The following is a 13,105-nucleotide window of genomic DNA, read 5'->3' as shown; positions in this document are numbered from 1 at the left end:
AAACAGAACTGTGTTTAATGGTAGTTACCAGTATTCTGCCTATTGCTCAACCATCCTGCTTTCCTTCCTCTCTCTACTGCTGGTTTCCTCTTTATTTTGATCTGTGTGTCATTCTGACTGCATGCACTTTAATAAGATCTAATAACGTTAGTGGTACCACTTTAGAATTGTACATATTTACCATTGTTGATTTTCGGAGTACAAAGTGAGTCATCGTGATCGTGTATATGACCTTGAATATTAATTATATAAAGACTGTGTTTTAACCGATACAGTGTGTGGACATTCCTTCGTGGGTGCTCGGGGACTACACTGTACTTAAGAACCAGCTTGCATCACCTCCCGAGATGCTAGGCCTTGATTGCTCGACTACGTTACCATACTAGAGAATCTTGGAAGGGGTCTCTGTGCCTCCCCTCTACCATATAGAGAGCAGAAGTGCAGACCCCCCTCCGTTCTTTACAGTCTGCCATCTATAATTAACTTCCTCCCGTCTCCTGACACTCCTCCTTCCGTCTGGCCTCTTCGCCATCACCGCCAGGTGTATCTTCTCCCTGTACCCCTCCTGGCAAAACCTTCAAAGGCATCAACTAGCTTCACCTAGCTACCCTCAATGCTCGCTCTGCTGTTAAACACTCTTCTGACATCTGTCTCCTTCTTCAACATTTTGACCTTGACATCCTCCCCCTTACTGAGACGTGGTTCAATGTCAGCTCTGTCACTGCTCTTGACACTCTTCTTCCCGAGGGCTACAAGATCCTTTCCAAAGAAAACTCAGCCCAACTGGTCTGGAGGCGGAGTGGCCCTGATCTTCCATGAATGGGTCCCTGCTACTATCATACCCACTCAATCCTACTTCCTTCAAATGCCTCGTTTGCAGGCTTGCTGTCTCTCCTGCCTTCTCACTTACTCTTGCCACTATCTACAGCTCCCCTGCATGGTTTCCCCCTTCCTTTCTGAATTGACCAACCTCACCTCTTCTCTCCTGACCTCTGCCTCCAAGGTTCTCCTTCTCAGAGATATCAAGATTCATCTCGACTCTCCTGAAGCATCCACCTTACTCTAATGCAACCTCTGTAAATTGCTTTCCCTCACCATTCTTCCCCTGGTTCAACTCACTCAGCCGGACACACCTTGGATGCACTCAACACAGCAGACATCCCTATCTCTAACCCTCTCACTGCTCCTCTCCCCTGGTCAGACCATTCTCTCCTCTCCTCTCACCTGGAGCTCCTTGGCTCCCTGGCTAAGCCTCTACTCCCACTGCCAGTCTTCTCTGTCATTCGACCGATGAAGTGAGTGTCAGTCGCTGGTTTCGCCAGTGCATTCATCCCTCTTCTGTCCTCCCACCACTGCTATTGACTCTTCCACTGACGCAGTCCTTGCTAACCTTCACCTCCCCATCCCCAACACCCTTAACACTCTTCCACCTGTCATGAGGATTTGCATGAAGCCCGCCTCCATGTGCAACAGCTGGTATGATTCCAACCTATCTTCACTGAAACACAAGGGCAGAGTTGCTGAACGGAAATGGCAGGCTTCAAGTTCATCTACTGACAAACTGGCCTGCAAACCTGCTCCAAAGGCAATACTGTATCTGCATATGCTCCAAGAAGAGGGCCCATATCCAACCCCTATCTCGGGGGCCACAAACAATACGGCTGAACTTTTCAAAATCTACATGGAACTCGCCAATCCTGCTGCAGTCTCCACTTCTGCTCTTCCATCCCAAACCATCTATCCTGCACTTGTCTCCCATTTCACTACCAAAACCCAGGTAATTCTGTCCTCACTATCCTCTACTGCCCTCCCTACTCCCCATCTGTTCTCAGGGCTCCCTTGGCCCCCCTCTCTCCGTCCCCCTTACTCACCTCCTTCTCTCCCATAGCACTGGATGAGGTCTCTAAAGTCTCCTCCAAACAGATGCGCCCCTGCTCCTCCAGAACTATCAAGGACAATATTTCCTCTCACGCTCCTGCCTTGACTGATATCTGCAATCACTCCTTTGCCACTGGCTCCTTTCGACTACCCTCAAGCACTCCCTTGCACACCCTCTCCTAAAAAGTAATCTGCCAACCGTTCCTGCCTGGCTAACTATCACCCTATCTCCACCACCCCTTTCGTGGGCAAACTCTTGGAAAAGTTGGTAATCTCCCAACTGATCCACCACACTGAATCTGTTGGCTGTCTCCATGACCACCAGTCTGGCTTCAGAGAATCCAGAGGCATGGAAACTGCTCGTGTGAAAACCCATGAAGACCGGCTCTCAAACCTTGATTCCAACTCTTCTTCCGTTCTCATTCTCCTTGATCTTTCCACTGCCTATGACATGGTCAACCATGCCACCCTCATAAATCAGCTCTGTGATACCCTTGACATCACAGACCTGGCACTGGATTGGCTGACATCCTTCCTATCTAATCGACCATCCCAGGTGCAACTAGGGCCTTTCCTCTCTTCCACTTCATACTCTACCTGCGGCATCCCTCAGGGCTCTATCCTATCACTGTGGCTCTTCAACATCTATCTTGCCCTTTTGGCAAACTTCCCACCTCACTTCCAGTGTTATGTTGATGACACACAACTCTCCTTCAAGCTTCCCGCCACTACCTCATCTTCCTCCTCTCTCATTCCTGACTGTCTCACTGCTATTCAGGTATGGTGCATGGCTAACAATCTCTGTCGTAAGGCCAGTAAGACCGAGATCCTTCTCATAGAGACCACTGCTCCCTGATCCCCCTCCCACTCACTGGCAGCACTCCTTGGGTCCTCTCTCCTCACCATCCTGTCAGGCTAAAAACCTCAGCGTCATCTCTGACTCCTCTCTCTCCTTCTCCCCTCACATCATGGACCTTGCCAAGGAGGCCAACGTTCAACTACACCTCCTTAGAGGCATTCTGCCCTTCCTCACTTTTGCCCAGAAACTCATGTCTTCAGAGCTCTGGTTCTCTCTAGGCCGGACTACTGCAACACCCTCTTCCTCAATCTTCCTCTTTCCTCTCTTCACCCCTTCAACTAATCCCGAATAAGGCTGCAAGACTTATTCTTGGCCTCAAGCCCAGGGACTGCATCTCTCCAGCCCTAGGATCTCTCCACTGTCTCCCTGTGGTGTAAGGATCACATTCAAGACCCTCTGCATCATCCACAAGGATTTCTGGGTCCTGGAACCCTGCTACATCCAACTCTCCCTAAATACCTCCCTGCTAGAGCCCTTCGGTCCTCTAGCTCCAACTCTCTGCATATCAGACATTTCACCAAGCAGAGAGTGCGGGTAGAGCTCTCTCCTTGGCTGGTGCCTCCCTCTGGAATTACTTCCCCGCCCCAGTCAGGCTTCAGCAGGATCTCCTTAAGTTCTGGAAGTCTCTCAAGGCCCTATTTTTCTCTACTTCCTTGCCTCTCGCCCTCCCTTGCTAATGCCCCCTTCTGCCGCTGTGACTGCCGGCCCTGCACCTTATGAGTATTACAGGGTACCAGGCCTCCCTGACCAGTTTTCCAGCACCCCCTCATACCAGCACCACTCTCCCGGCACCCTCCCTGACTAGTCTGGGGGGTTGGACCCCCCCCAAGTCTGGTCCTCACACTTAGAGGGTGGTCCTTGCCACTGGCATCCCCTGGCACTTAGCCCCACCCTTAGCTCCCCTCAGCACTTGACTAGCTTCTGCCCCCAACTTCTCCTGATCTTCAGTCCCGCACTCACCTCCCCCCTGCACATTTGCTACTGCAGTTGCACAATCCGAATGTCACAAGGCCTAGTAGGACCGTTATTGTTACTTATCTCCCTTGTCCCTCCCCATTGTTTTTATCTAGTGGCGCCTTGAAACACCTTTTTGCTGTAGTGGCGCCTTATAAATATTCAATAAATGAAATAAATAGATAGTGTACCAGTACACCACCAAAAGTCAAACCTTATCCATGGTACAATTTCTAACCTGCACGCAGTCAGATCATTTGAAAAATAATGCATACACACTTATGAAATAGACCATGGAAAACAGATATTTGTAACATTCCCAAAATAATACACACACACACTAAAAAATAGAAAATATGCAACAAAGTGAGGAAAATGGTATGTAAGGAAAACATAGGCAGCATGGGACAAGGCCGGCAGTGCACAGCAGCCACACATGTCGTTGCTTGCAGAGACTTTGTCAGTTCATTTTCAAGCGTAGAGATGAAGAAAATACACTTGATAGGTTAGCGAATTTTAGTACTGCACTTATTAGTGTCTCAATCCTGCAGAGCAACTCATTCCTGCATTGCAGCCATGTTATTTATTTAAGCAATATGCCCCGAGCAGCAGTGGCAAATTGCTATGAGTACTCCGGCCCGCAAGATCTTGCAGACCGGGTACTAAAAGCATTTTTTTCTGTCCCAAAACGCTGCAGCGTTTCGGAACAGAAAAAGAAAGAAAAAAAAAATGACTGAGAAAATGGCCGTCGGGGAAGGGAAAACGTAGTCCATTTTCCCTTTCCATGGTGGCCATCGGGAGTGGACGCCACTTCTGTTCCCAGCGCGTCCACTTCCGAAAAAATAAAGAGAAGAAGGTAAGTGGGGTTGGAAGGGCAGAAGGGGAAAAAAAATAAAACATAACTGAGTCCCCGGTGGGGGACGATGGAAGCCTCCAGCTGTGTAGAGGCTCAGAGCGGGGATGGCCGTTCTCCGAGTCTCCACACGGCTGGAGGCTGCCCTTGTCCCCCACCAGACCGGGGACAAAGTAGCCTGATGGTAAGTGGGGTTGGGAGGGCGGAAGGGAGGGAGGGGGAAAAAAGAAAAAAAAGTTACCTGGGTCCCCGGCGGGGATGGCCCAGCTCCGATTCTTCACACGGCTGAAGGCTGCCGTCGTCCCCCACCGGGGACAAAGCAGGCTGAAGGTAAGTGAGGTTGGTAGGGTGGGGAGGGGGAGGGAGGACAAACAAAAACAAAAAATACATATCTGAATCCCCGACGGGGGACGAAGACGGCCTCCAGTCGTGTGGAGGCTCGGAGTGGGGATGGCCCCGCTTTGAGCTGCCTCATTGGCTGAGGGGCTGCTATGCCCCCGCTGGGGAGAAAGGCGTGGAATCTGAGGTATTCCCAGCCGGGTAATGCCCCGGCGAGGGCCAATCAGAATGGTTCTTTCATTCTGCTTCTCCCTCGCCGGGTACTAATTGTATTTATTAAATACCAGGATGTAATTTCAGGTACAAATGACATACAGAGGTACATCACAAAGGCTGGAGCAGTTCCTAGTTAGGGCGACATAGGCTCTATGAAGTAGACGACCAGGAAGTGAAGGGATAGCGTGAGGGAAGATAGGTCAGAGATGAGAGGTTAAAACATAAATAATTTGACATTTTACGCTTGGGGCTTTGGCCCATTATAAGTACTGTTTTCATGTGTGTGCTCCTGGGAGATGTTGCTAAGGGCTGTGGGCTGGTCAGTCAGATGAGATGGGACTGTGTGGGTATGTTCCTTCACCATCTATCGAGTGGAGCCTGAGCCTGATCTTCAGCACTTCCATCGATGGAATGGTTTTTATGGTCGGGTGAGCCCATTCCAATAGGTTGTTGAGAGAAGAGGACAACATAGTCCGAAAAAGAGAACACAGAGAGATGCAGTGGCAAAGTAATATGGGCAAGACCATGGATAGATTCAAAGACGAGGAGTAGCAACTAAAAGTAGGAGCGCTCTCCTGACCTACGAGAAACGCACCAGTTTCAGACCTGCAGTAGGTGTTCTCTTTCAATTGTTGTAGTCCTCAGTGCACTAAAGCTTCAGCCCTGCAGTGAGGATCAGCTTTCAAGATTGCTGTGGTGGTGTCCTGTCCTCACTAATGCTTCAGCCCTGCAGTGAGGATCAGCTTTCAGGATTGCTGTGGTGGTGTCATGTCCTCACTAATGCTTCAGCCGTGCAGTGAGGATCAGCTTTCAGGATTGCTGTGGTGGTGTCATGTCCTCACTAATGCTTCAGCCCTGCAGTGAGGATCATCTTTCAGGATTGCTGTGGTGGTGTCATGTCCTCACTAATGCTTCAGCCCTGCCGTGAGGATCAGCTTTCAGGATTGCTGTGGTGGTGTCATGTCCTCACTAATGCTTCAGCCCTGCAGTGAGGATCAGCTTTCAGGATTGCTGTGGTGGTGTCATGTCCTCACTAATGCTTCAGCCCTGCAGTGAGGATCAGCTTTCAGTTTTTCTGCATGGGTGGTTGTTACCACCATGCAGTGACAGTAGTTTCAGTCCTCCAGTGAGGATCACCTTTCAGGATTGCTGTGGCAATGAGAGGTGTGCCTTATTGTGATGAAGAGATGCACTCGGATTTGCCGTGAGAATACACCCACAATGTGTCCTCTATGCCCACCTGAGACCCTGTATATATCATAGCTCCCACGTGACTCTCAATTAGTGGATATGACCAGAGTTTTACCCTCCTACCTAGAATGAAAGTGACATGTTTACACAGAGATCTTCTAGATACAATTCTCATAGTAATAGAATTCAGCAGACGGTCCTTTTAAATTGCTGTGTAAGTCATCCAGCAGTGTGGGGTGGAGCGGGGTGAAGGAAGAACCCAGGTATGGTATTTGTATTGGGCGGTGAGTATGGAGCTGGTGGGAAATGGGGGGCTAGTGAGGAGAAGAAGGGGCAGGGAAGGGGAAAATAGATAGACTATTTTGTTTTCACAATTTGACCTCTGTCTGTCAGGATGAACCACCAACCTCCCTGCACCCAACTGGCCACGGCCATCCTTCCTGGAGGCCACCATCAGGAGTGGAGATGGGTGCTGTCTTCAGAGGTGTCATTCTGTTCTTCAGCAACTTGGGAGCAACACTGCCGGAGTAAAGCAGCACAACAAGGGGTGCTTCCTGAATGCACCGATACCTGGGATTCCAACCCTCATTACTATTATGAATAGTCGAGATTTATATATTTACAGACAGCTTATTTTGGGGAAAATTGCCTCGTGTATAAGTATCCAAACTCGAGATGCTGCAGCCTCCAGATTTCCAAGAGAACACATTTATGTATGTCTGGAATGTACCAACCAGCTGTGAGAGAAGCGTGCTATGAATTGGGAGAATATACGTTTAAAGAACATGCTACTTTCTGAACTTGTGCAAACCTCTGCCACACCGAACTCACAATGCAAATGAAATCCCATTTTCAAGACTCAGTGCACTCGTGAGTTCTAGTGAGTCTTGGCACACTTGAAATGTGTTATTACCGACTCGATCCTTGTGTGATTGTATGTGTGTGTGTGTGTGTCAGTGTGTCGATTCACAAAACAAGCAATCTATCCTAATTATTCTTCATCCTCAACTACCCCACTGTACCTCTCAGTAAAGCCTCTTGGATGTCTAATCACACTAGCCAAACAGCCAGCAACCTCTTCCATCTGCCGACAAGACCGACCATGAACTCCAACCATTCACGCCTCTTACGGATCCTCAAGTAGAACTCGAACGAAGCTCTTGCCCACCAGTGTTGTGGTTTCATTGGTTTCTGCCCTGCTTGCTCTGCAGATCCAAGGCTCTTTCGAGCTTCTTGTAACTTTTAAAGAGGCCTTGCTTAGCCCAGAGTCCCATTTGTATGGAAAGGAAGATGGCTGCTTGAGACAGGAGCTCCCATGCTGATCCAACCTGTGCAGCTTCCACTCGGCTTTTGAGACAACATCTAGAAGGCTGATCCATCGCCCACACAAAGCTGGAGGAGCCAAACAAGAAGCCCAGGTGTGCAAAAAAAAGTGCAAGGTAAAGGAAAGGACAAAATCACCTAGACTCCTCCAGGTGAACAAGAAAGGATAATACTTATGCTTGAAAAGTTCTCAGGTGTGGTAAACTCCCTACCCCACAAAATAGAAAGGATAGATAAGAGACAGGGTTGGCTGATAGACACATTTGAGGAAATGGAGGACAAGGTCTGGGCCCTGGAGGTCAAAATCTCAGAAATGGCCACTGAAAATGCCTCGCTAAAGACTTCCACCCAGAAACAGGCCAACAGGGCACCCACTCTGGGAAAAAGCAGGTGGGGTAACCTGCACCTATTTGGCTTCCCTGGTCTCTTTGAAGCTGGTAATGTTTTAGAGTGTGCACTAGCACCTTGAAACATCCCATGTGCTAGATGGAATTACCAATAATGATCTCAGACCCAAATAACCGGATAGACTCAAGGAATATGGCAAAGTACTACTTTATTGTCAGCTTGAAAAAAGTAGAGCAATCTGGCAAACAACAAACTGTAGTCCACACAGTCACACTTCAATTTTGATTATACAAAGGTTTTATTACTCAATGTACGTCATCTATAACATCATCCTATGTGGCAAACTGTAAAAAGTATTGACAGAAGGGATTGGTTAAGGGAGCAAATGTACCTGTATATCATATCATTATTAGTAATATCACTGGATTCCCCTTATCTAATGGGCAAGCCTTGAACCACTTCTCAATAAGTATAATGAAGTTTATAGCAGAATAACAGCAGTGGGTTGGTCTTTGCAACACTGTATAGCTTGTTGCTACATAGACCCTCTGATTGGTTGGCATGCTCGCCCAACCTTGGACTTTCGGCTCGTTAGTAGCACGTAAGCAAAACGAAACTCAGATGCAGAGAGCAATGTCAGACTACTACCCACTTGCCCAATTAGTCCATCATCTCATAAGTCAGGCTCTAAGCCATGGGCTTCTTCTTTATAGTTGACTTTGCAGCCTGTTTTCTGTTCTAGGACGTTCAAGGGAGTGTTTTCAACCTCTGACTCGCGTGTGAGGAGACCATGATTTTGTCCATTTCGTCCTTCTATTTATTCCTAATTGACTTCATTAAGCTCGGTGTCATTATCCCACTTGGCCTATGGAGACTTGCTCTCCCGACCTTGCATAGGCTTTCCTCATCTCTGATCATCCAATACTTGGCGCTTGAAGATGTTTTTGTTTTTTCTTAATCTAAGAGAAATATGTCTTACGTGCATGGCTTATCCTCTTGACTCACATGGTGCCCTGCAAATATTCCTTGACGTGGTATCCTTGATCCCAGGCCAATAGACTCCTCTGTGTTCCTCACACAAAACTGTTATTCCAGCACCTTCTGCAACCCTGGTCTGTCTCTGAGGTAGCTTGACTGGTTCATTCACAAGTCTGGCGTCCATCTTTTTCTAATGGATGCCTTAGCCACGTTATGTTTTCTTCTGCAGCAAGCTTCTATATGTCTCAGCTACTCTGCGTTTCTGCGTATATACATTCACTTCATCTCTCCTCGCTTATTTCTTTTGTGCATATGATTTCGTAGTCTTCGAATACATGTTTCTCTTATTACTTCAGTTGCATCTTTATTCTTTAAGTATTTGCATATCCTTTCAGTTTGTCTTCATGTCTTTCCCTCATGATGTCACTCTGCCTTCGTCCAATTTCACGTATAGCTCTTTGATGTCCGATGGTGTGTGAAGACATCCTTCCACCCTTTCAGTGCTTGGGCACATTTCATACGGTTGTCTGAGTGCATATCATCTCTAATACACTCAATGTGGTATTGGGATAATAGCTGGTGTCCCACATAGGGCTATTCTGCTGCTGTTATAATATGGTGAAGGTTAGGGGGGACTTAGGGATGACATGTCCACCTGCTCCTCTACATGGGTTTCTTTAACTGGAGCTAGCAAAGTTGCTACATCTCCCTCCCAACTCTATGCATATAGAAGGATCTCACAGGAACGGAGTAGGCAAGAATGGGAAAGGTCATTCAGCAGTCGAGGGTACCTTCCTAAAACTGGCAAGAGAGAAAAAACAGTGTGTGTGGAAATCAGCAAAATAGAATTTCAATTTACTAAGAATTCAGCAAGGATATATGGGGCAAGAGAAGGAGCTTTAATGAAGCGAAAAAAGGCTTCGGACAAGAACCATATCCTCTTCATGAGATATCCAGCAATTGTCAAAAATTAAATTGGGCGTAACTAACATTCTTTCAAATGTCCAGGAAGAGATTTGCCTTTATCAGAAAATGCACATGACCTTTATATGGCTGACTGTCTTGATAGGAGCAAATTTTCCCCTATGCATTCTCATGGCCTCTCATGACTGACTGGCTTGATAAGATGAAATGTGCCACTTTGCATTCTTTTGTATTCTTATTTGGTTCATTTTTGTTATGTAGTTGATTGTTTCATGTTTTCTATATAATATTTGAAAAGGGGGTCCTGGCTTGTAAATAGGGAAGTGTAACCAACATGAGATGTCCCACCTGCTTTTTCCCCTCGAGCATGGATTAATGTGTATATAATGTTTTATAATTGATTAACATTGTTTAAGTTGGCGACACCGCCCAGTGATTATTAAAGACCCTTAAGGGTAGAGGCAATGGTCACCATGGCATCAGACTCAAAACGAACAAGAATGAGCAGAGAATGATGTGAGTGTGGAGCTGTAACCGTGACTCAGGATCTCACCGCTGAGTGTGACCGCACTCGGTGCAAGCACAATACTGGTACTGGTTAGACTTGAACACATGTTAACGGTACACAGACTGGGAGAGGGAGGCATTCTTGGCAGGGGGGAATCAGCTTGCGTGGTCCCCCATAAAGGAAGAAAGAACGCAGCAGTCCATAAAACACTCGCTGGCCCAAACGTGGTCGTTATATATGGTGCGTCTTAGGTGTTGGTGGTCGATAGGACTAGTTACTCGGGACGTGTGATCTGAGTTTTGAGTTTAATACCTTTGTTGTCCCAGTATACTGACACTACAGAGCCACACACAGTAGTGTAGGTCTCTGCACAGGTTCCAGCATACAGCAAAGTGTTACGCCAAATGAGTATCTTTTCCACAGGGTAACTCATCTCTATGGGCCTCATTATGAGTTTGGCGGTAGGGCACGGCTACCGCCAAACTCGCACCGGCCCGACACCCGTGAATGGGCCATTACCGGCCCATCACGATTTGAATGGGCCGGTAATTGCCCATTCGTGGGTGCCGGCATGGCCGGCCTCCCGATCCCCATTCTGCCCTATAGGGCAGAATGGGGCTCGGGGGTATGGTTGCACCGGCACTGTCAATAACGGTGCAATCATGAGGTCTGCTCGCGGGTCCCGCTCTGCATGCCTGGTCAGACCACGCGTGCATTCCGGCACCGGCAAGCAGAACTCGTAATGTTGCGGAGAGGTAACAACGGCACCGGTAGCACTAATGGCGCCGTTGTTGCCTTTCTGCAATACTTGTAATGAGGCCCTATGACTTTTAACAAGAGAGCAGACAAGGCTAAACTGACCAGAAAAACCTCACGGACGAAAAATAATAGGTTTTGCAATTTGAAATTAGTGAATGAAGTTAACTCTATAGCAGTTTGCACTATGAAAATGCAGTAACTAAATCCCTCTGTCTGTGGTGATTCGCGTCACACAGAATTGCAAATGTTGTAAGGAACAATTCACTATAACATGTTGTAATATTTGCTGAAATGCTCCATCACACGTTGAGCGATTGGAAATGATGTTGTATTGCATATTGTTCAATTAAAAAAGAAAATCTGTGTGTTGGCTCCATCACTGATATTTTCATTCTCAGCTTCTGCTCGTTGAGACGGTTGCATTCCTCTAATGCGTCCTTACGTATCTTCGCTCTTGTAGCAATGCTGCGAAAATGAATACACAACCAGATGGATAACTTTCTCTGGAGATCACAACAGACGGCCTCTGCTAACATCTGGGCACCTAAATACAGATTTTAGAAGTTCAAAAGTGTGCTTTATTGGGCCTCTGATTTTCATGTGGGCAATGTTATATCTTTTGCCTGGTTGACTAAGCGTGAGCAGCGCAGGGGTGAGTAGCCTAGGCTTTAGGGGGTGCACACAGTCTTATGAAATGTAAAGATAAGATTCAGATTTACAGTTTTATTTCAGTGAAGTATTAATCTATGGCAATGCGGGATGATTTGTTTGTATTAGCATCCAGTAATGATTTAATGAATATTTTATAGCATGGTTAATACAGGAGACCAGTCTCTAAACGCAAGACCCGGATTTGAACCTGTGTTGCTCTGCATTGTCTTGCTTCCAAGACAAAGGATTTGCCCCCGAACTATCCTCCCGGCAGTAGGCTGTCGTACTCACCTGGTAGCCAGCTGTGCAGAATGAAGGGGTGGCGAGTTGATTCACGAAGACAAGAAGGTCAGCTCAACATACAATCTAAATGGTGATTCAGTGATGCATGTTCCTCTTCCAGACAAACTTCTGTCTGCATGTGGAGGCATCACGCATACATGCGTACAGTCAATGGACACTATGACGTTAGGTAAATGTGCCAAACGGTAGAAACCTGCCTTAATATCCCTCAATTCAGATGATCAAGAAGGACATTGAATGTACATCTGAATCTCAAGGAGCATCACATTTAACACATGCTGCAGAACATTATAGAAGGCAGGTTGGGAAAGACCAGCTTCCAGTACTTCATTATCCTGACAAGATCCAGTGGCAGAGAAGTGCAGCAAGGCCAGTCATTTCACCAGAAGTGCAGAGCTTGTAGGGATGGTATTGTTTGCTTCTAATTTCTCATTCACTGCTTCCAAAGTGTACAGAATGGTCTGACGATCAAGCCACTACAATTGAAGACCTTGGGGCTCAGACATTACAAGCATGACCCTCTTGAACTTTACATTCCCAATGTCTTGAACTTCTTCGGTTTCTGCACAGACACTACAGGTGGTTCTGCAATGTGTGCATCGTCTACTGCATTAAGAGACTTCCCAACGCAAGTATGTTTTTGATATTTTCTATAATCCTGCATGGGCACTGCCTTGCTTCGAACATGCACAGCTCACAAACACATTAATCACATGAATGTCGCCAAATCCGACCCTGACGTCTTTCCTGTCTAATGAAAGGTGCTGCACTTGCATGAAATAGTGCAACATTCTTCGCCCACCAGAAGGAGGTTTGTTTGCATGCAACCTGGTGAGTTCATTTGCACAGCTTCCTCTCCTCCATGATTCCTCACCATTTTAGAAATGAATAGACAGAAGGTTGACACAATGCCTATGAGCCACCATTTCTATAACATCATTGGGATCTGCTCTAGTGAACCTTTTCCTCGCACCCTTGAGTTTCTGTATCCCACTTTCATCTTCTGAAGCAGAGCAATCTG

The 13,105-nt window shown here is 47.0% G+C and overlaps 1 protein-coding gene across 1 annotated transcript in view; it reads right to left on the bottom strand.

Moving 5' to 3' along the window:
- The window catches only part of LOC138582358 (solute carrier family 26 member 10-like), a 170,816-nt gene that overhangs the window by 122,438 nt on the left and 35,273 nt on the right, over positions 1 to 13,105 (bottom strand). The gene's annotated exons all lie outside the window — the stretch shown is intronic.

Source organism: Ambystoma mexicanum, chromosome 3q, assembly GCF_040938575.1.
Source record: "Ambystoma mexicanum isolate Mex_15411 chromosome 3q, UKY_AmexF1_1, whole genome shotgun sequence".
NCBI classification, from domain to species: domain Eukaryota; kingdom Metazoa; phylum Chordata; class Amphibia; order Caudata; family Ambystomatidae; genus Ambystoma; species Ambystoma mexicanum.
The sequence above is the reverse complement of the archived record's forward strand: the minus strand, read 5'-3'. Positions and strand labels throughout refer to the sequence as shown.